The following is a 22,739-nucleotide window of genomic DNA, read 5'->3' on the forward strand; positions in this document are numbered from 1 at the left end:
AGGACCCAGGCTGTTCCCGGAGCTTCGTGAAGGTTGCTGAGGATCCTACTTGTGGTTGCCGACGGTGTACTTACCTGATGTGGCGGTGACTATTTGTGTTCGCAACTGCTTTAATATCTGCATCCCTTGTGAGTGAGCCTGTTTCCTCCCCATCCTCTATCCTTTTCATTTAATGTTTAAAGAGTTTATGCTATGGGCCGTGCGCTTTCTTTTTTCTTTTATGTATATATATATACACATGCGCAGTCACACTGAGTTCGTGAAGTACTAGCTCCCCTGCAGTTGTGCTCATTATTTATTTATTTTTCGCGGTTCGCGCATGCGCAGACGGCCTTCTGTCAGCTCAGCATGCGTTTCATTGACTGTAGGCGCCCCCTCTGGCTCTGTGACACGCGACAGAGGTTATTTGACTTTCTGCCTTTAACCCTTGACCCGTGCATGCGCAGTGAGTGCGTTTCACGAGACGGGCGGATCACTCAGTTTCAGACAACGCTTGGCGGTCCACAGCAACGGGAGAGTCCCACAATAAGCATGTAAGGTATTGTTTGAATTTAATTATGGGTTGCACCTGTTTGTTATGGCTTTGGAGGGTATTTATATGTGTTCTATTGCACTCTGTATTCACATCACCTTGAGAAAGGTCCCGCATGTAGGACCGAAACGTTGGATATGATGTCTCATTAATACAAATCTTTTTTGACTACTTTCTGGAGTGCTGCCTCTGATATTCGTCCACAAGGTATCGTATTGCCTATTTTGCTCATATAGGATTTGCACCCACCATTGTTTACCCGACGGAGTGCCTTTGTTCTCATTTATTTACTATATATATATGTCCATGTTGAATGCGCGCGTTCGCTCTCGAGTGCTGTGACGTCACGCGCTGATGAAGCTGGAACGGTCCCTGGCCATGTAGAAATGAGGCTGTTGCGTGGGGGGGGGGTCAAGGGGGTTTCGGGGTGGCAAACCACTCGCGTGACCCGTTCGACGCGTGATAAATCCTAAATAATTTTTTCTCGCACGCAGCTCTCCGGACAACGTGCACGCGCGCTATACATGATCACATTACTCTGTGATTCTTCGTGCAGCTCTCTCGTGCGCATGCAAGCAAGCTAGCAAGCTAGCAGCATGGACGAGGCCAAAGGCAGGGAGCGAATGCACTGGCGCTCGTGCACGGTGACGTCACGCGCTCTGCTGGGCCGGGCGATTTATGGCCAGCTAGTTGCGCGCAAGGGGGCGTGTCGGGGGGCGCGGTGTCATGAGCGAACCTCATTGGGTGAACCGCTCACTTGACGCGCCAGCAAGTGGCATAATAAAATTTGCTTGCTTCTGCAAGCAGCTAAGCGCCGTGTATGCGCAGGAGCTCGCTCACGCTGGCCACACACATTGCAGCAATGTGTTTCATCATGGCGAGCGTGCCCGCCCGCTCAGTGTCACCCATTCAAGTGACTGAGCCAAAAAGGACCATGTTTACCAAGCCGTGCAGGACTGTGTTTAATCGAGTAGCACCACTTAGTAAACAATTCCCCTTCTCTACCCCTGCCTGTAAAATTGGATTGTAACAATGGGCTCATTGTGCCTGCTTTGATGCACAGAGCTACATACATTATGTGTGCCATTTAATACAAATATTATTACTATTATTTACCAAATGGCAGTAATCAATTAAAAAATTTCCAATGTAGAGCTGCACATTTCTAAAAATAGAGATATAAATGGTTAGATTACCTAATAATGGAATCTAATTTAATATAATATAATTTAAGATTTTGTTCAAAATTGATACACATCAATTAAAATAAGTGATCAGTCAAATACAAAAGGGCACCATGTTTCCCATCATTCTGTACTATCAGGATTTATCCTATTGGTCTAGACTCTAGAACAGAGGTTTCCATCCCCAGTCCTCAAGGATCACAAACAGTGCAGGTTTAAGGAAACACCTGCTTGAGCACAGGTGGTTTAGTCAAAATGATTGGGCCACCTGTGCTAATGAGAGGATAGCCTTAAAACCTGCACTTTTAGCGGTCTTGGAGGACTGGTGAAGTCTTCGGTTGAGCCACTGATTGACCCACCTGTGCTGAAGCAGGGATACCCTTAAAAATTGACCTTGAGTGGTATTGCGGACTTGAGTTGAGCATCCCCTGCCAAAAACCACAGCCCAGGTGTATTCCTACTAGCGCTCTGGAATATACTAATGGAGAGAGTGTACCTTTAAAATGACCTATTCCACATCATGGTTAATGGTATCATATAAAACATCTGAAGTATAATTTATGGTGCAATGAAGGAAATGAGGATGCTTAAAGGGGGTCTCATTCTGTACTTACTGAAAGAAGAAATGGTTGAATTAGAAAATGTTTCTCTAATGTGTGAATCGTAATGTGGGTCATCAAAAAGACATTATAAAGATGCGCTGTACAACTCATTTCACATGCCTTTCAATGGGTGGCAGCAGGATATGAAGCAATTGAATACTTTCCTTTTCATTCAATAGTGTTACATTAGCCTTTTAAATATCCTGTAATAGAATACAGACCATTCTGGTAGCAAGTGGATTAATTTAATAAAAAAGGGTTTACCCAATAGGTGTAAACAATAGATAATAAAACAAAATCCCAGTGGAAGTACTTGTGTGATAATTAGGTCTCTCAATGTAATTAGTTATATATATGTGGTTCCCTTGTACCTTCTAGTGCTTAAAGCAGCAATACTGGTTAACTTAGGGGGTGCCACTAAGGGGGTGCCGGTATCCCTGTGAAGTTTAAAGGTCCAGGTCATGCGGGCCAATAGGAAGCCGCAACGGATGACATCACAGCTTCCTATTGGTCCGTGTCACGCTGCCATTAGATTAATGCAGGGTTTCTGAACTCCAGTCCTCAAGACCTCCCCAACAGGTCAGGTTTTCAGGATATCCCTGCTTCAGCACAGGTGAGACAGTTTTTGACTAAGCCACTGATTGAGGCACCTGTGCTGAAGCAGGGATATTCTGAAACCCTGGGCGGGGGGGGGGGGGTTCTTGAGGACTGGCGTTGAGAACCACTGGATTAAGAAACACAGTTTCTCTGCCTGCAGGGATACCGGCGCCCCCTACGGAGTTAAGCATCTCTGGATGCAGGGGGTCCCTGGAGCTGAAATTAACACCGTTCAGCCCCGGGTCCCCCTGCTTCAAACCTGTAATAATATTTTTTTTAAATGAACTGCTATTGCTGCTTTAATGTACAATAACAATGTAACCTATTCACAAACAGCAAGACCCACTGCCATTTAAGGATTAAAGGCGTGAGAAATTACCTTGGTTCCTGCTAATTTTTCAAGAAAATATTGGAGCAAAGGCTATTTGCTGATTTGCAGATTTTAAAACGAGCCGTCGTCAATTTAATTCATTCGCAAAATTCCCCAAAATGTGTCTTAAGTCGCCTACACTGTATATTCACCACTTGTATTTGCTAAATATTGGTGACACTGTGTGCTCATGTGCATGTAATTTCCCAGAATCCCTGGCTGCAGTGGAAGCGCTGTATGTAAGAGATAATGGGGGAAAGCAGGACGCAGACCTGTCTGAGACATTCTAGTAAGTGATACTTTTATTTGCTAAATGTTGGTGAAACTTGGTGCCTCAAGTCTCTCTAAGTAAGATAGTGCAGTTAGGGATTTTTCAGTGTTTCCTATATTTGCCCATTTTTCCCCAGTGAAAAATGTCCAGAATTGACCAAAAAATGAAAACCTGTGTGAAAGATTCAACCGTTTCTACTTGGATTAATGAAAGAAGGGTGTGTGTGTTTATATAGCACCTACAATGTACTCAGCACTTTACAAATACAGCAATACAATACAGCACAGGGAATTAAAATACATATATACTGTACTTATTACCTGTCCTCTTCCCTTTGTGATGTATGCAGCTGGTAAAAGGATGGGCCTTACATTTATAGAAAACAAAGAACAGATCCTGCGCTCCTACCAATTTGGTTAAAATATACTAATTACATTTAGAACCTAAGTCTGTGTAATAAAGGAGTTATTTGGTTGCATCTTTTGATCAAAACATGATTCAAGCCTGTCAGCCTTGTCACGGTAACCTCCGTTTAGCAGGAACCTACCCCGAATATATGCAATTTCTTAATGTCCTATGGTCTACACTTTGTGAAGTATGGGAAAGTGCCTTGAAGGGGTTAAATAAATGAAGCATATATTGTACTTATTTGTGATATAGTGCAGTTAAAAGCAGGCCAAAGCCAGGAACAAAGTGTGTGGATAGATAGATACAGTAGATAGATACAGTAGATAGATATCTATACAGGGCTCGACAAATGCACTCGCCCACTACCCCCTCTGTCAAGTACTTACCGGCGGCGTGGTGCGGTGTCTCCCATAGGGTTGCCAGGTGTCCGGTTTTCAACCAGGCAGGCCGGTAATTCTGATGCCTGTCTGGTAGAAAATCGGAGGCAATACCGGACACATATGTGTCAGGTATTACCATGTTGCGGGCTGATGCGTCGGCAAGCCAAGTGCATGGGCAGCGGCGAGCGTGTGGGCGACAGCGAGCGCGGCGTAGCAGGAAGAGCTGGTTTGCTGAGGCTGGACGGTGTCCGGGCGCAGTCATCCTGCACTCGTGCTGTCGAGTGAAGGAGATGACAGTGGGGGACAGTGGGGGCAGAGCCAGATTCAGAGACGTCTGCAGGAAATAAGGTAAGGACAACATTGTGGGGCATGGGGGCCAGCCTGGGGAGATTAAAATTATGGGGGGGGATAAGATGGGGCATGGGGGCCAGCCAGCCAGCTTGGGGAGATCAAAATGATGGTGGGGGGGATAAGATGAGGCATGGGGGCCAGCCTGGGGAGATTAAAATGATGGTGGGGGGGGGTAGGGTGACCAGGTGTACCGTTTTAGCCGGGACAGTTCCGTTTTTTTAATGGCTGTCCCGGCTGCCCCGCATTTTTTTAAATGTCCCGGTTTTTTGTGGTTGTTCCGGATTTGGCCATCAGAGCAGGGGGGGCAGGAGAGAGCACAGAATGCAGGCAGAGAGAGCAGGAGGAGAGCGGAGGCTGGTCTGACAGGAGAGGGTGGGGGCGGGGTTAGAGGCAGAGTGTGGGGGCGGGGCTAGCTGCAGAGGGTGGGGGCGGGGTTAGCTGCAGAGGGTGGGGGCGGGGTTAGTGTCAGCAAAGCCTCAGCAGTGAGAGCCGGAAGTGAGGTGCCTGCTGCTAGTCAAGATGGCTTCCCTCCTCCCCCCCCCATGCTCCAGAGTGACAGGTAGGACACAGAGAGAGAGTGAGTGAGAGTGAGTGAGTGTGAGTGGCTCTGTGTGTGTGTCTGTGTCTGTGTCTCTGTCACTGGCTCGGTGTGTGTGTGTGTGTGTCAGTGGCTCTGTGTGTGTGTCAGTGGCTCTGTGTGTGTGTGTGTGTGTGTGTGTCATTGGCTCTGTGTGTGTGTGTGTGTGTGTGTGTGTCAGTGGCTCTGTGTGTGTGTGGGTCAGTGGCTCTGTGTGTGGGGGTCAGTGGCTCTGTGTGTGTGGGGGTCATTGGCTCTGTGTGTGTGTGGGTCAGTGGCTCTGTGTGTGTGTGTGTGCGGGGGGGGGGGTCAGTGGCTGTGTGTGTGTGTGGGTCAGTGGCTCTGTGTGTGTGTGTCAGTGGCTCTGTGTGTGTGTGGGTCAGTGGCTCTGTGTCTGTGTGTGGGTCAGTGGCTCTGTGTGTGTGTGTGTGTGTGTGTGTGTGTGTGTGTGTGTGTGTGTGTCAGTGGCTCTCTGTGTGTGGGGGTCAGTTGCTCTGTGTGTGTGTGTGGGTCAGTGGCTTCGTGTGTGGGTCAGTAGCTTCGTGTGTGGGTCATTGGCTCCGTGTGTGGGTCAGTGGCTCTGTGTGTGGGTCAGTGGCTCTGTGTGTGGGTGTTATGGGTCAGTGACTCTGTGTGTGTGTGTGGGAGTCAGTGGCTTCGTGTGTGGGTCAGTGGCTCCGTGTGTGGGTCAGTGGCTCTGTGTGTGGGTCAGTGGCTCTGTGTGTGGGTCAGTGGCTCTGTGTGTGGGTCAGTGGCTCTGTGTGTGGGTGTTTGGATCAGTGGTTCTGTGTGTGGATCAGTGGCTCTGTGGGTCAGTGGCTCTGTGGGTCAGTGGCTCTGTGTGGAGATAACATATTTTTAGATCTATTTATTATATATTTATCTTGCCTTTGGCTGTATCCTCCCCTCCAAATTCCGTTAACATGGCCATGCGACGTCACGTAATACATATTGCCATAAGAACGAGCTGCTCAGTGACGTCACGCGGCATCAAGTTGACATGACAACGGGACGCATTATGGCGCCGAGGCATCACGTGATGCCACATTGTCATGGTAACATGTCACCGCCTGACGTCAGTGTCTCATTGTCATGGCAACGGGGTGAGCCATGTGATGTAATTTGTTTTATAAATAATTTTTTAATGTGTCCCGGTTTTTCATTTTGAAAATCTGGTCACCCTACGTAGGGGTCCAGTATTGTGTCCAGTATTTTTGGACAAGCCAACTGGCAACCCTAGTCTCCCAGCATTCTCCTGCAAGTCTTGTGACTCCCTCTGCAAATCTCATAAAAATGGCTGTGATTTGATGTGTCATTTAACACCGCGTTGCCATGACAACGGGATTCTAGGTAATGCCATGACATCATATGGCAACGCGACATCATTTTCACAGGAGTTGGAGGGGGAGAAACAGAAGTTGCAGGAGAATGCCAGGAGACGCCGCACCACGCCGCCGGTAAGCACTCGGCAGTGGGAGGGGAGTTACATTTTGGGGGGATATGAGGGGGGTGCGACTGCCTTTTTTTTAGAGCGAGTGACATTTTTTACAATTTGTCGAGCCCTGGATATTTACATACACACCCCCATACACAGCATACTGTATACAGTACCATCATATAATATTAGACACGCGTGTACATACATATATATACATATATACATATATACAGTGTTCGACAAACCTATACATTTGCACGCCCCGGGCGAGTGGATTTAACATCATGGCGAGCTCCTATTGGCCCAAGCAGCACACGTGTGGTACTAGGTGGCGAGTAGATTTTTTTGTTTGGCGAGTAGATTTTTTGGTGATTTGTCGACCACTGCATATATATATATACACAGTGTCGACAAATCACCAAAAAATAGAATACAGACCATTCTGGTAGCAAGTGGATTAATTTAATAAAAAAGGGTTTACCCAATAGGTGTAAACAATAGATAATAAAACAAAATCCCAGTGGAAGTGCTTGTGTGATAATTAGGTCTCTCAATATAATTAGTTATATATATGTGGTTCCCTTGTACCTTCTAGTGCTTAAAGCAGCAATACTGGTTAACTTAGGGGGTGCCACTAAGGGGGTGCCGGTATCCCTGTGAAGTTTAAAGGTCCAGGTCATGCGGGCCAATAGGAAGCCGCAACGGATGACATCACAGCTTCCTATTGGTCCGTGTCACGCGAGACATTTGAACGCTGCCATTAGATTAACGCAGGGTTTCTGAACTCCAGTCCTCAAGACCTCCCCAACAGGTCAGGTTTTCAGGATATCCCTGCTTCAGCACAGGTGAGGCAGTTTTTGACTAAGCCACTGATTGAGGCACCTGTGCTGAAGCAGGGATATTCTGAAACCTGGGGGGGGGGGGGGGTTTCTTGAGGACTGGCGTTGAGAACCACTGGATTAAGAAACACAGTTTCTCTGCCTGCAGGGATACCGGCGCCCCCTACGGAGTTAAGCATCTCTGGATGCAGGGGGTCCCTGGAGCTGAAATTAACACCGTTCAGCCCCGGGTCCCCCTGCTTCAAACCTGTAATAATATTTTTTTTTAAATGAACTGCTATTGCTGCTTTAATGTACAATAACAATGTAACCTATTCACAAACAGCAAGACCCACTGCCATTTCAGGATTAAAGGCGTGAGAAATTACCTTGGTTCCTGCTAACTTTTCAAGAAAATATTGGAGCAAAGGCTATTTGCTGATTTGCAGATTTTAAAACGAGCCGTCGTCAATTTAATTAATTTGCAAAATTCCCCAAAATGTGTCTTAAGTCGCCTACACTGTATATTCACCACTTGTATTTGCTAAATATTGGTGACACTGTGTGCTCATGTGCATGTAATTTCCCAGAATCCCTGGCTGCAGTGGAAGCGCTGTATGTAAGAGATAATGGGGGGAAGCAGGACGCAGACCTGTCTGAGACATTCTAGTAAGTGATACTTTTATTTGCTAAATGTTGGTGAAACTTGGTGCCTCAAGTCTCTCTAAGTAAGATAGTGCAGTTAGGGATTTTTCAGTGTTTCCTATATTTGCCCATTTTTCCCCAGAGAAAAATGTCCAGAATTGACCAAAAAATGAAAACCTGTGTGAAAGATTCAACCGTTTCTTCTTGGATTAATGAAAGAATGGTGTGTGTTTATATAGCACCTACAATGTACTCAGCACTTTACAAATACAGCAATACAATACAGCACAGGGAATTAAAATACATATATACTGTACTTATTACCTGTCCTCCTCCCTTTGTGATGTATGCAGCTGGTAAAAGGATGGGCCTTACATTTATAGAAAACAAAGAACAGATCCTGCGCTCCTACCAATTTGGCTAAAATATACTAATTACATTTAGAACCTAAGTCTGTGTAATAAAGGAGTTATTTGGTTGCATCTTTTGATCAAAACATGATTCAAGCCTGTCAGCCTTGTCACGGTAACCTCCGTTTAGCAGGAACCTACCCCGAATATATGCAATTTCTTAATGTCCTATGGTCTACACTTTGTGAAGTATGGGAAAGTGCCTTGAAGGGGTTAAATAAATGAAGCATATATTGTACTTATTTGTGATATAGTGCAGTTAAAAGCAGGCCAAAGCCAGGAACAAAGTGTGTGGATAGATAGATACAGTAGATAGATACAGTAGATAGATATCTATACAGGGCTCGACAAATGCACTCGCCCACTACCCCCTCTGTCAAGTACTTACCGGCGGCGTGGTGCGGTGTCTCCCATAGGGTTGCCAGGTGTCCGGTTTTCAACCAGGCAGGCCGGTAATTCTGATGCCTGTCTGGTAGAAAATCGGAGGCAATACCGGACACATGTGTCAGGTATTACCATGTTGCGGGCTGATGCGTCGGCAAGCCAAGTGCATGGGCAGCGGCGACCGTGTGGGCGACAGCGAGCGCGGCAGATGCGGCATGCTCGGGCGTAGCAGGAAGAGCTGGTCTGCTGAGGCTGGACGGTGTCCGGGCGCAGTCATCCTGCACTCGTGCTGTCGAGTGAAGGAGATGACAGTGGGGGCAGAGCCAGATTCAGAGACGTCTGCAGGAAATAAGGTAAGGACAACATTTTGGGGCATGGGGGCCAGCCTGGGGAGATTAAAATTATGGGGGGGGGAGATAAAATGGGGCATGGGAGCCAGCCAGCCAGCCTGGGGAGATTAAAATTATGGGGGGGGGGATAAGATGGGTCATGGGGGCCAGCCAGTCAGCCTGGGGAGATTAAAATGATGGTGGGGGGGGGGGGGTAGGGTGACCAGGTGCACCGTTTTAGCCGGGACAGTTCCGTTTTTTTAATGGCTGTCCCGGCTGCCCCGCATTTTTTTAAATGTCCCTGTTTTTTGTGGGTTTTCCGGATTTGGCCATCAGAGCAGGGGGGGCAGGAGAGAGCACAGAATGCAGGCAGAGAGAGCAGGAGGAGAGCGGAGGCTGGTCTGACAGGAGAGGGTGGGGGCGGGGTTAGAGGCAGAGGGTGGGGGCGGGGCTAGCTGCAGAGGGTGGGGGCGGGGTTAGCTGCAGAGGGTGGGGGCGGGGTTAGTGTCAGCAGAGCCTCAGCAGTGAGAGCCGGAAGTGAGGTGCCTGCTGCTAGTCAAGATGGCTTCCCTCCTCCCCTTGCTCCAGAGTGACAGGTAGGACACAAAGAGAGAGAGTGAGTGAGTGTGAGTGGCTCTGTGTGTGTGTGTCTGTGTCTGTGTCTCTGTCACTGGTTCGGTGTGTGTGTGTGTGTGTGTGTCAGTGGCTCTGTGTGTGTGTGTGTGTCAGTGGCTCTGTGTGTGTGTGGGTCAGTGGCTCTGTGTGTGGGGGTCAGTGGCTCTGTGTGTGGGGGTCAGTGTGTGTGTGTGTGTGGGGGTCAGTGGCTCTGTGTGTGTGTGGGGGTCAGTGGCTCTGTGTATGTGGGGGTCAGTGGCTCTGTGTGTGTGTGTGTGTGTGTGTGTGTGTGGGTCAGTGGCTCTCTGTGTGTGGGGGTCAATTGCTCTGTGTGTGTGTGGGGGTCAGTGGCTTCGTGTGTGGGTCAGTGGCTCTGTGTGTGGGTCAGTGGCTCTGTGTGTGGGTCAGTGGCTCTGTGTGTGGGTCAGTGGCTCTGTGTGTGGGTCAGTGGCTCTGTGTGTGGGTGTTATGGGTCAGTGACTCTGTGTGTGTGGGTCAGTGGCTCTGTGTGTGGGTGTGTGGGTCAGTGGCTCCGTGTGTGGGTCAGTGGCTCTGTGTGTGGGTCAGTGGCTCTGTGTGTGGGTCAGTGGCTCTGTGTGTGGGTGTTATGGGTCAGTGACTCTGTGTGTGTGGGTCAGTGGCTCTGTGTGTGGGTGTGTGGGTCAGTGGCTCTGTGTGTGGGTCAGTGGCTCTGTGTGTGGGTCAGTGGCTCCGTGTGTGTGGGTGTTTGGATCAGTGGTTCTGTGTGTGGATCAGTGGCTCTGTGGGTCAGTGGCTCTGTGGGTCAGTGGCTCTGTGTGGAGATAACATATTTTTAGATCTATTTATTATATATTTATTTATCTTGCCTTTGGCTGTATCCTCCCCTCCAAATTCCGTTAACATGGCCGCGCGACGTCACGTAATACATATTGCCATAACAACGAGCTGCTCCATGACGTCACACGGCATCAAGTTGACATGACAACGGGACGCATTATGGCGCCGAGGCATCACGTGATGCCACATTGTCATGGTAACAGGTCACCGCCTGACGTCACTGTCTCATTGTCATGGCAACGGGGTGAGTCATGTGATGTAATTTGTTTTATAAATAATTTTTTAATGTGTCCCGGTTTTTCATTTTGAAAATCTGGTCACCCTATGTGGGGGTCCAGTATTGTGTCCAGTATTTTTGGACAAGCCAACTGGCAACCCTAGTCTCCCAGCATTCTCCTGCAAGTCTTGTGACTCCCTCTGCAAATCCCATGAAAATGGCTGTGATTTGACGTGTCATTTAATGCCGCGTTGCCATGACAACAGGATGCTAGGTAATGCCATGACATCATATGGCAACGCGGCGTCATTTTCACAGGAGTTGGAGGGGGAGAAACAGAAGTTGCAGGAGAATGCCAGGAGACGCCGCACCACGCCGCCGGTAAGCACTCGGCAGTGGGAGGGGAGTTACATTTTGGGGGGATATGAGGGGGGTGCGACTGCCTTTTTTTTCGAGCAAGTGACATTTTTTACAATTTGTCGAGCCCTGGATATTTACATACACACCCCCATACACAGCATACTGTATACCATCATATAATATTAGACACGCGTGTACATACATATATATACATATATACATATATACAGTGTTCGACAAACCTATACATTTGCACGCCCCGGGCGAGTGGATTTAACATCGTGGCGAGCTCCTATTGGCCCAAGCAGCACACGTGTGGTACTAGGTGGCGAGTAGATTTTTTTGTTTGGCGAGTAGATTTTTTGGTGATTTGTTGACCACTGCATATATATATATATATGTGTGTATATATACAGTAGAGGCAACGTTTATTCTAACATTTGCCGTAAACTAGCCGGGTTACATTCAGGGTATGTGCTGGGTATGTGCTGGGTATGTTCTGGGCTAGTTTGAGGCACGTTTAAGGTATTTCTGCATTGACTAACGACACATAGGATTAACACAGCAGGGATCCCTGGCAGTCCAATTCAGTTTGAATGGGACTGTCAGGGGCCCCGCTGTTAATCTGATAGGCCATTAATCAATGCAGAAATGCTGGGGCTAGTTTAAGGAAAGTTTAAGGCATGTATTCAGAATGTACCTGGGTGTTTCCTGGGTTTTTTGGGGAATTGCCACTGGTTTTTGTTCGAATAAGATTTGCCTCTACTGTATATATATCTTATACTATATTAGTGAAAGCACTGTATGTTTGCCTGCATGCATGCCTGCCTGCTGGATGTCCGGTGTCCCTAGGGGAAATCTCATTGGTCCCTTGGGCCGCCCCCGCACACCTCTCATTGGCCTGAGGCGGAGTGACGGCCCAAAGGACACACAAGAACACACACAGGGACACACACACAGGGACACACACACACACACACACACACACACACACACACACACACACACAGTAGGGGGGGTGTGTACATTAGCAGCATGTATAACCGGGGGGGGGCCCCTCACATACCCGCCGGAGCCTCCGCCTCTTCCTCCCCGAAATCAGCCTCCGCCTCTCCCCGTGTCTCCCGCGCTTTCAACCCCCCCCCCCCCCCCCCCGGCGCCGCTACAGTCAGCGGAGGAGCGAGTGCCCGGGACACAGCGGGGGAGCGGCCACAACAAGCTGCCTCCCACCTCAGTTCCACGTGGGAGCGGCCGGACGGGTGAGGGAGCTGCCGGACGGGTGAGTGAGAGGCTTTCACCCACCCCTCACCCCCCTTCAAATCACCTCCCCTCCACCCCCCCCCCCCCCCCCCCGGCGCCGCTACAGTCAGCGGAGCGAGCGAGCGCCCGGGACACAGCGGGGGAGCGGCCACAACAAGCTGCCTCCCGCCTCAGACCACGTGGGACCTTCCGGACGGGTGAGTGAGCGGCCTTCACCTCCACTTCACCCCCCTTCACCTCCCCTCCACCCCCTGGCGCCGCTACAGTCAGCAGGGGAGCGAGCGCCCGGGACACAGCGGGAGAGCGGCCACAACAAGCTGCCTCCCGCCTCAGACCACGTGGGACCTTCCGGACGGGTGAGTGAGCGGCCTTCACCTCCACTTCACCCCCCTTCACCTCCCCTCCACCCCCTGGCGCCGCTACAGTCAGCGGGGGAGCGAGCGCCCGGGACACAGCGGGGGAGCGGCCACAACAAGCTGCCTCCCGCCTCAGACCACGTGGGAGCGGCCGGACGGGTGAGGGAGCTGCCGGACGGGTGAGTGAGCGGCCGGACGGCTGAGGGAGCGCCCTTCACCTCCCCTCACCCCCTTCACCTCCCCTCACCCCCCTCACCTCCCCTCACCCACCCCTCACCTCCCCTCACTCCACTTCCCTTCCCTTCCACCCCCCCCCTTCACCTCCCCTCCACCCCACCCCCTCCCCTTCACCTCCCCCCCCTTCACCTCCCCTCCACCCCCCCCCCCCCCTTCACCTCCCCTCCACCCCCCATCACCTCCCCTCCACCCCCTCCCCTCCACCCCCCCCTTCACCTCCCCTCCACCCCCCCCCCTTCACCTCCCCTCCACCCCCCCCTTCACCTCCCCTCCACCCCCCCCCTTCACCTCCCCTCCACCCCCACCTTCACCTCCCCTTCACCTTCCCTTCACTCCCCCCTTACAACCTCCCACCACCTCCTCACCTCCCCCACCCCCCTTCCCACCTCCCCCACCCCCCTTCCCAACTCCCCACCACCTCCCCCCCCTTCCCACCACCTCCCCCCCACCCCCCCTTCCCACCACCTCCCCCCCACCCCCCCCCTTCCCACCACCTTCCCTTCCCCCCCCTCCTTCCACCACCTCCCCCCCACCCCCCCCCCCCTTCCCTGAGGCGGAGTCACGGGCCAAAGGACACACAGGGACACAAACACACACAGGGACACACACACACACGTAGACACACACACACACACACGTAGACACACACACACACACAGACGTAGACACACACAGACGTAGACACACACACACGTATACACACACACACGTATACACAAACACACACACGTATACACAAACACACACACGTAGACACACACACACATAGACACACACGTAGACACACACGTACACACACACGTACACACGTACACACACGTACACACACGCACGTAGACACACACACACACGTACACACGTACACGTAGACACACACACACATGTACACGTAGACACGTACACACACACACACACACACACACACATGTACACGTACACACACACACACATGTACACGTAGACACGTACACACACACACATGTACACATATACTCACACACATGTACACGTACACACACACATGGAGACATACACACACACACATGGAGACATACACACACACACATGGAGACATACACACACACACATGGAGACATACACACACACACACACGTATACACTCACACACGTATACACACAGGTATACATACACATAATGTATACACACACACACACACATGTATACACACACATGTATACACACACACACACGTGTATACACACACACACACGTGTATACACACACACACGTGTGTACACACACACACATGTGTACACACACACATGTGTACACACACACATGTGTACACACACATGTGTACACACACATGTGTACACACACACACACATGTATACACACACACACATGTATACACACATACACATGTATACACACACACACACACACATGTGTATACACACACAAACATGTGTACACACACACAAATGTACACACACACACACACACACACTTATACACACACACACACATACAATGTATACACACAAACATGTATACACACACACAAACATGTATACACAAATGTGTATACACACACACGTATACACACACACAATGTATACACACACGTGTATACACACACGTGTATACACACACACGTGTATACACACACACGTGTATACACACACGTGTATACACACACGTGTATACACACACATACGTGTATACACATACACACACACGTACACATACACACACACACATGTATACACACACACATGTATACACACACACACATACAATGTATACACACAAACATGTATACACACACACACCCCAGCACCACCACATCAGCACACCGGTATCCCATGCCCCCCCAGCACACTGGCATTCTCGGCTCCCCACCATTCCCAGCCCCCATCAACACCATCAGCACCCACACATCGCCACCTTTGCACCTCCCCCATCGGCACACCCCACATCCGCACCCCCACATCAGCACCAAACCCTCCCAAATCAGCACACCAATACAATCACCATCAGTACAGCCACAGCAGCACTACCACCGCACATGGGCCGCGTGGACCACTCCCCACCCAAATGCCACACCCACACCACAAACATCCCGGGCAACGCCGGGGCTCTCAGCTAATATATATATATATATCTTATACTATATTAGTGAAAGCACTGTATGCCTGCATGCATGCCTGCCTGCCTGGATGTCCGGTGTCCTTAGGGGCAATCTCATTGGTCCCTTGGCCCGCCCGCCCCCGCACACCTCTCATTGGCCTCACACACTCACACCACCCCCCTTGGCCCGCCCCCCACACCTGTCATTGGCCTGAGGCGGAGTGACGGGCCAAAGGTCCAAAAAAAAAAAAAAAAAAACACACACACACCTCTCCCCCCTCCCCGCTCCAAATCACCTCTCCCCCTCCCCGCTCCAAATCACCTCTCCCCCCTCCCCGCTCCAAATCACCTCTCCCCCCTCCCCAGCGGCATCACCTCTCCCCCTCACCCCGCTCCAAATCACCTCTCCCCCCCTCCCCAAATCACCTCTCCCCCCTCCCCAGCGGCATCACCTCTCCCCCTCCCCCGCTCCAAATCACCTCTCCCCCCTCCCGCTCCAAATCACCTCTCCCCCCCTCCCCAGCGGCATCACCTCTCCCCCTCCCCAGCGGCATCACCTCTCCCCCCTCCCCGCTCCAAATCACCTCTCCCCCCCTCACCGCTCCAAATCACCTCTCCCCCCTCCCCGCTCCAAATCACCTCTCCCCGCTCCAAATCACCTCTCCCCCTCCCCGCTCCAAATCACCTCTCCCCCCTCCCCGCTCCAAATCACCTCTCCCCGCTCCAAATCACCTCTCCCCCTCCCCGCTCCAAATCACCTCTCCCCCCTCCCCGCTCCAAATCACCTCTCCCCCCCTCACCGCTCCAAATCACCTCTCCCCCTCCCCGCTCCAAATCACCTCTCCCCCCCTCCCCGCTCCAAATCACCTCTCCCACTCCCCGCTCCAAATCACCTCTCCCCGCTCCAAATCACCTCTCCCCCTCCCCCGCTCCAAATCACCTCTCCCCCCTCCCCGCTCCAAATCACCTCTCCCCCTCCCCAGCGGCATCACCTCTCCCCCCCCCCCCCGGCGGGGGAACGCAGCTGCCACGCGGCGCGTAAGATGGCGGACCCCCTTCATCCCTCGCGGCGCCGAGTCAGACGATGGCGGCGCCCGGAAGTACAGGTAGGTGTCGCTCCCCCCACCTCCGGCGCCAAACGGAACTGAGAAAGGGCGCATCAACTGAGGTGTGTGTGTGTGTGTGTGTCACTGTCCACTGCCCCCCCCTCCTGTCCACTGCCCCCCCCTCCTGTCCCCCCTCCTGTCCACTGCCCCCCCCCTCCTGTCCACTGCCCCCCCCCTCCTGTCCACTGCCCCCCCCTCCTGTCCACTGCCCCCCCCTCCTGTCCACTGCCCCCCTCCTGTCCACTGCCCCCCCCCTCCTGTCCACTGCCCCCCCCTCCTGTCCACTGCCCCCCCCCCTCCTGTCCACTGCCCCCCCCCCCCTCCTGTCCACTGCCCCCCCCCCCCCTCCTGTCCACTGCCCCCCCCCCCCTCCTGTCCACTGCCCCCCCCCCTCCTGTCCACTGTCCCCCCCCCCTGCCTTTGACGCCTCCCCCCCTGCCTTTGACGCCTCCCCTCCCCTGACTCCCCTCCCTGGTGCTCCCCTCCCCGGCGCTCCACTCACATCACCTCCCACACACTGATGACACACACACACACTGACACACTGACACTGACTCACACACTGACACTGACTCACACACACACACTGGCTCACACACACACACTAACTGACGCGCGCACACACACACACACACACACACACACACACACACTGACTGACACACACACTGACTGACACACACACTGACTGACACACACACTGACTGACACACACACTGACTGACACACACACTGACTGACACACACACTGACTGACACACACACTGACTGACACACACACTGACTGACACACACACCGACTGACGCGCGCACACTGACTGCCGCACACACACCCCCACACACACACTGGGGGGGGACTGGATTGATGTGAATGGGGGACAAACAGAGAGAGGGGGGAGGAGAGAGAGAGGAACGGGAACATTACATCCCGGGCAACGCCGGGTCTCTCAGCTAGTATATATATATATATATATATATATATATATATATATATATATATATATATATATATATATATATATATATATATATATATATATATATATATATATATATATATATATATATATATATAGTGGTCGACAAATCACCAAAAAATCTACTCGCCACACAAAAAAATCTACTCCACACCTAGTACCAAACGTGTGCTGCTTGGGCCAATAGGAGCTCGCCACGATGTTAAATCCACTCGCCCGGGGCGAGCAAATGTATAGGTTTGTCGAACACTGTGGGGCTTATGCAGAGAGGTTCGGTAAGGTACGTATAATTAGGCAGGTTTGCGCCAAAACTGTCCGCTTTCAAACAGATAGTGGCGAGAACTTGGCGGGACAATTTAAATTCGGCAAACGTGTTGCGAGAAGCGTGATCTCGCCAATGCGAAAACACGCAGGATTCCAGTAACTCCGATGCGCATGAACGCGCCAATCGGAGCTACTAAATGGCGCGTTTAGTGGAAATTTTGCCCGCCAACTAAAGTTGGCTGTATTGTGGGCTAATACCGCGCGGCCCAGAATGGCGAGTTTCACGGCAAGTGAAACTCGCCTAATTAGCCATTTCCTGCACACCGCACTACCGGAGTTCCCTGCATACCACAACAATAAATTCCAATCCTGTGGCGAATTTAAGCAGTACCTCTCTGCATAAGCCCCTGTATATTTATATATATATATATATATATATATATATATATATATATATATATATATATATAGTGCTCGACAAACCCGGTCGCCCCACTCGCCAGGTGCGAACGGAAATTGGCCCGTGGCCAGCTACTTTTCCCCCCTGCTCTGCGCAAATTTTAAAAAAATTTAAAAAAAAAAATAACAAAAAAAATATCCTCCTGGCTGATTGGCCAATTGGTCGTGACGCGGAATGGAGCCCTTCTCTGCAGGGGTAATGGCTTCTCCTCGCGCGCGCGGTCCGTCTCCGTCTCCTGCCCGCGCTTCCCTCCTCATCCCCTCCAGTCTCCGCTCCTGTCGGGCAAGAGATGACAGCAGGGTATTTCTCCCCCCATCTCCCCCCCCCCCCCCTGCCCCGCTTGCCCTCCGGTTCTGCTCCTGTCCCTGTGGCTGCTCGCGCGGGGCAGGAGATGACAGTGGGCGATGTTCCCCCCGTCCCGGTTGCCCTACGGTCCCCGCTTTCCCCCAGTGCCAGTGGCTGCTCCCGATGCCAGCAGGGGTGTTCCCCTCGGTCCCCGTGGCTGTCTCCGCTTCCCCACCCCCCCACAAATTTAAAAAAAAAAATAAATAACAAAACAAAATATTTTCCTGGCTGATTGGCCGTGACGCGGTCGTGACGCGGAATGGAGACCTTCTCTGCAGGGGTAAGTAATGGCTGCTCCTCGCGTGCGCGGTCCCTGTCTCCTGCTCGCGCTTCCCTTCTCATCCCCTCAGTCTCCGCTCCTGTCCCCGTGGCTGCTCGCGCGGGGCAGGAGATGACGGCAGGGGATTTCCCCCCCCACCCACTCCCCGGTCCCGCTTGCCCTCCGGTTCCACTCCTGTCCCCGTGGCTGCTCGCGTGGGGCAGGAGATGACAGCGGGGAATGTTCCCCCCCCCCAAACCTGCTTCCCCTTTGGTCTCCGCTCCTGTCCCCGTGGCTGCTCGCGCGGGGCAGGGGATTTCCCCCCCCTGTCCCGCTTGCCCTCCGGTTCCACAGAGTGTGTGTGTATGAGAGTGTGTGTGTGTATGTATGAGAGAGAGTGGTGTGTGTGTGTGTGTGTGTATGTATGAGAGAGAGTGGTGTGTGTGTGTGTGTGTGTGTGTGTGTGTGTGTGTGTGTGTGTGTGTGTGTGTGTGTGTGTGTGTGTAAGAGAGAGAACGTGTAGGACACCAAAGGTACCACCCACCCCACCCAGTCAGTCATCCCCCCACCCCACCCAGTCATCACCCCACCCAGTCAGTCATCCCCCCACCCAGTCAGTCATCCCCCCACCCCACTCAGTCAGTCATCCCCCCATCCCACCCAGTCAGTCATCCCCCCATCCCACCCAGTCATCCCCCCATCCCACCCAGTCAGTCATCCCCCCACCCCACCCAGTCAGTCATACTCCCCCCCCACCCAGTCAGTCATACTCCCCCCACCCAGTCAGTCATACCCCCCCAGTCAGTCATACCCCCCCACCCAGTAAGTCATACCCCCCCCACCCAGTCAGTCATACCCCCTCAGTCAGTCATACCCCCCACCCAGTCAGTCATACCCCCCCACCCAGTCAGTCATACCCCCCCAACCAGTCAGTCATACCCCCCCAACCAGTCAGTCATACTCCCCCCCACCCAGTCAGTCATACTCCCCCCCACCCAGTCAGTCATACCCCCCCACCCAGTAAGTCATACCCCCCCCCACCCAGTCAGTCATACCCCCTCAGTCAGTCATACCCCCCACCCAGTCAGTCATACCCCCCCACCCAGTCAGTCATACCCCCCCAACCAGTCAGTCATACCCCCCCAACCAGTCAGTCATAACCCCCCCCACCCAGTCAGTCATACCCCGCCCACCCAGTCAATCATACCCCCCCCACCCAGTCAAACATACCCCCCCACCCAGTCAGTCATACCCCCCCAGTCAGTCATACCCCCCCACCCAGTAAGTCCCCCACCCAGTCAGTCATACCCCCTCAGTCAGTCATACCCCCCACCCAGTCAGTCATACCCCCCACCCAGTCAGTCATACCCCCCCACCCAGTCAGTCATACCCCCCCCACCCAGTCAGTCATACCCCCTCAGTCAGTCATACCCCCCACCCAGTCAGTCATACCCCCCACCCAGTCAGTCATACCCCCCCACCCAGTCAGTCATAACCCCCCCACCCAGTCAGTCATACCCCCCACCCAGTCATACCCCCCCACCCAGTCAATCATACCCCCCCCACCAAGTCAAACATACCCCCCCACCCAGTCAGTCATAACCCCCCCCACCCAGTCAGTCATAACCCCCCCCACCCAGTCAGTCATACCCCCACCCAGTCATACCCCCCCACCCAGTCAATCATACCCCCCCCCACCAAGTCAAACATACCCCCCCACCCAGTCAGTCATAACCCCCCCCACCCAGTCAGTCATAACCCCCCCACCCAGTCAGTCAGTCATACCCCCCCACCCAGTCAGTCACCCCCCACCCAGTCAGTCATCCCACCCCCCTGCCCAGTCACCCCACCCAGTCAGACAGTCAGTAATCCCCACCCAGTCAGTCAGTAATCCCCACCCAATCACCCACCCAGTCACCCCACCCAATCACCCACCCAGTCACCCCACCCAATCACCCACCCAGTCACCCCACCCAATCACCCACCCTGTCACCCCATCACCCCACCCAGTCACCCCATCACCCCACCCAGTCACCCCATCACCCCACCCAGTCTCCCATCACCCCACCCAGTCACCCCATCCCCCCACAGTCACCCTCTCTCCGTCTCTCACCCTCTCTCTCTCCCTCTGTCTCTCCCTCTCTCTCTCCCTCTCACCCTCTCTCTCACCCTCTCTCCGTCTCTCTCTCACCCTCTCTCGGTCTCTCTCTCACCCTCTCTCCGTCCTCTCTCACCCTCTCTCCGTCTCTCTCTCACCCTCTCTCCGTCTCTCTCTCACCCTCTCTCCGTCTCTCTCTCACCCTCTCTCCGTCTCTCTCTCACCCTCTCTCCGTCTCTCTCTCACCCTCTCTCTCTCTCTCTCTCTGTCTCACCCTCTCTCTGTCTCACCCTCTCTCTGTCTCACCCTCTCTCTGTCTCACCCTCTCTCTGTCTCACCCTCTCTCTGTCTCAAAATCTGGATCTGGATATTTTATTTACCCTGTATATCTTAACTGCCTATACTACACCGAAATAACCTATACTGCTTTCTTCCAGATCTGACTCAAGCTTCACACAGAAGACATTGGAATCCCCCGTAACCCAGAAGACAGGTAGGGAACACATCCCCTCCAATGTATAACATTGTGGGAATGAGGTACCTGGACATTGAGGGTCTGCGGATCAGGTAAGATCCCAGGTGGGATTGCTGCTTTAAACATTCTGAAGCGGGGGCATCCAGGCACTAGTTAAGGGGTGCAGGAAACTAGTCATTCACATCTGGCTTTTTTTTCTAGATTCGACATTTATACACACACATACACACACACACAAAACAAGGACTAATTGTAGTATAATGTAATACAATAAATAAACTTATGTCAAAAACGAATGTTCTTACTAGAAATGTATTAAATTTATTTCATTTATGGTTTTTTTTAAATGCGGGGCTGGGGGCGGGATTAGAGGCGGGGTTGGGGGCGGGACTAGAGGCGGGACTAGGTGGCGAGTAGATTTTTTGGTTCGGCGAGTAGATTTTTGGGTGATTTGTCAAGCACTATATATATATATATATATATATATATATATATATATCATACAGAACATCTACAAGCTCATATTGAACCCCCAAAATAACCACAACATATATATAAGCATATAAGTTTCACAGAGGAGTGCTACTGAGCATGGCAATATATATATATTTAAAACCAGAGACATAACATAAAAACACAGACAAAGCTCAGTGCACATCCAGAAAAACTTATACACGGTACAGTGCCTAAATATACATGTATAAATAACTAATATATAAAATGGTCTTTTAGATTAACATTTTGGCCAAATTGTTGTAAGCCCTTGAGCCAACTGCATGGCAGACCACGTTTCAAGGGTCCCTAACACTAATATAGATTCTTAATAACCTGTGTAATAACAGGAAGAATGATTTATAATAAAGCACTCTGTAATAGATTTGGCACAATCACACTGTAAGCAAGCAAGTTCCCCTGAGAGTGGGAGATGCCATGGAGTGAGCTTTTAACCATTTAAATGTGGGAGGGAGTGAGCTTCAATTAGGTAGGAGGTTGCCACCCTCCAATCAGCTAAGACTAGCTGAACAAGAATTATAAAACATACAGAACACCTACAAGCTCATATTGAACCCCCAAAATAACCACAACATACATATAAGCAGTGCTCGACAAATAATGATAACCTGTCGCCCGTTGCGAGTGGATTTAGGCAGCTGGCGACCCGTGCTGCAGCTCAATGAATTTCCCTGCTCGTGCCAATTTTTTTTTTTTTTAAATAAATAAATAAATAATCCCCCCCCCCGATTGGGTTAAAAAAAAGTTCAAAAAAATGGCGGCAAATCCTGTGGTCCCGGCGCGCGTGCACAGGGCAAGCAGAGTGTCCTGCCATTTGCGCTGCCTGTTCCCCCAGCAACCCAGAATCCCCCGCATCCCTCCCCCCCCAATCCCCACGTGGGACGGAGGGGGAAGCCCAAACCAAGCCCCGCGCGCAACCCAGCCCCCCCCCCTCCGCTCCCCACGTGGGACGGAGGGGGAAGCCCAAAACAAGCGCGCGATCCAGCC

At 51.9% G+C, this 22,739-nt stretch overlaps 1 long non-coding RNA gene across 2 annotated transcripts in view; it reads left to right on the plus strand.

Moving 5' to 3' along the window:
• The first annotated feature begins 5,173 nt into the window (after positions 1-5,173).
• Positions 5,174-22,739, plus strand: part of LOC142502248 (uncharacterized) — an 82,815-nt gene continuing 65,249 nt past the window's right edge. Inside the window, exons 1-2 of one of the 2 annotated variants that reach the window (XR_012803691.1) lie at positions 5,174-5,254; positions 8,119-8,197. This is a non-coding gene — a long non-coding RNA (uncharacterized LOC142502248). Of the gene's footprint in view, positions 5,255-6,663; positions 6,730-8,118; positions 8,198-22,739 lie in introns of those variants that run through there. The other variant, XR_012803692.1, reaches the window with a different exon arrangement.

The sequence above is a fragment of the Ascaphus truei genome, chromosome 9 (genome assembly GCF_040206685.1).
Source record: "Ascaphus truei isolate aAscTru1 chromosome 9, aAscTru1.hap1, whole genome shotgun sequence".
Lineage (NCBI taxonomy): Eukaryota > Metazoa > Chordata > Amphibia > Anura > Ascaphidae > Ascaphus > Ascaphus truei.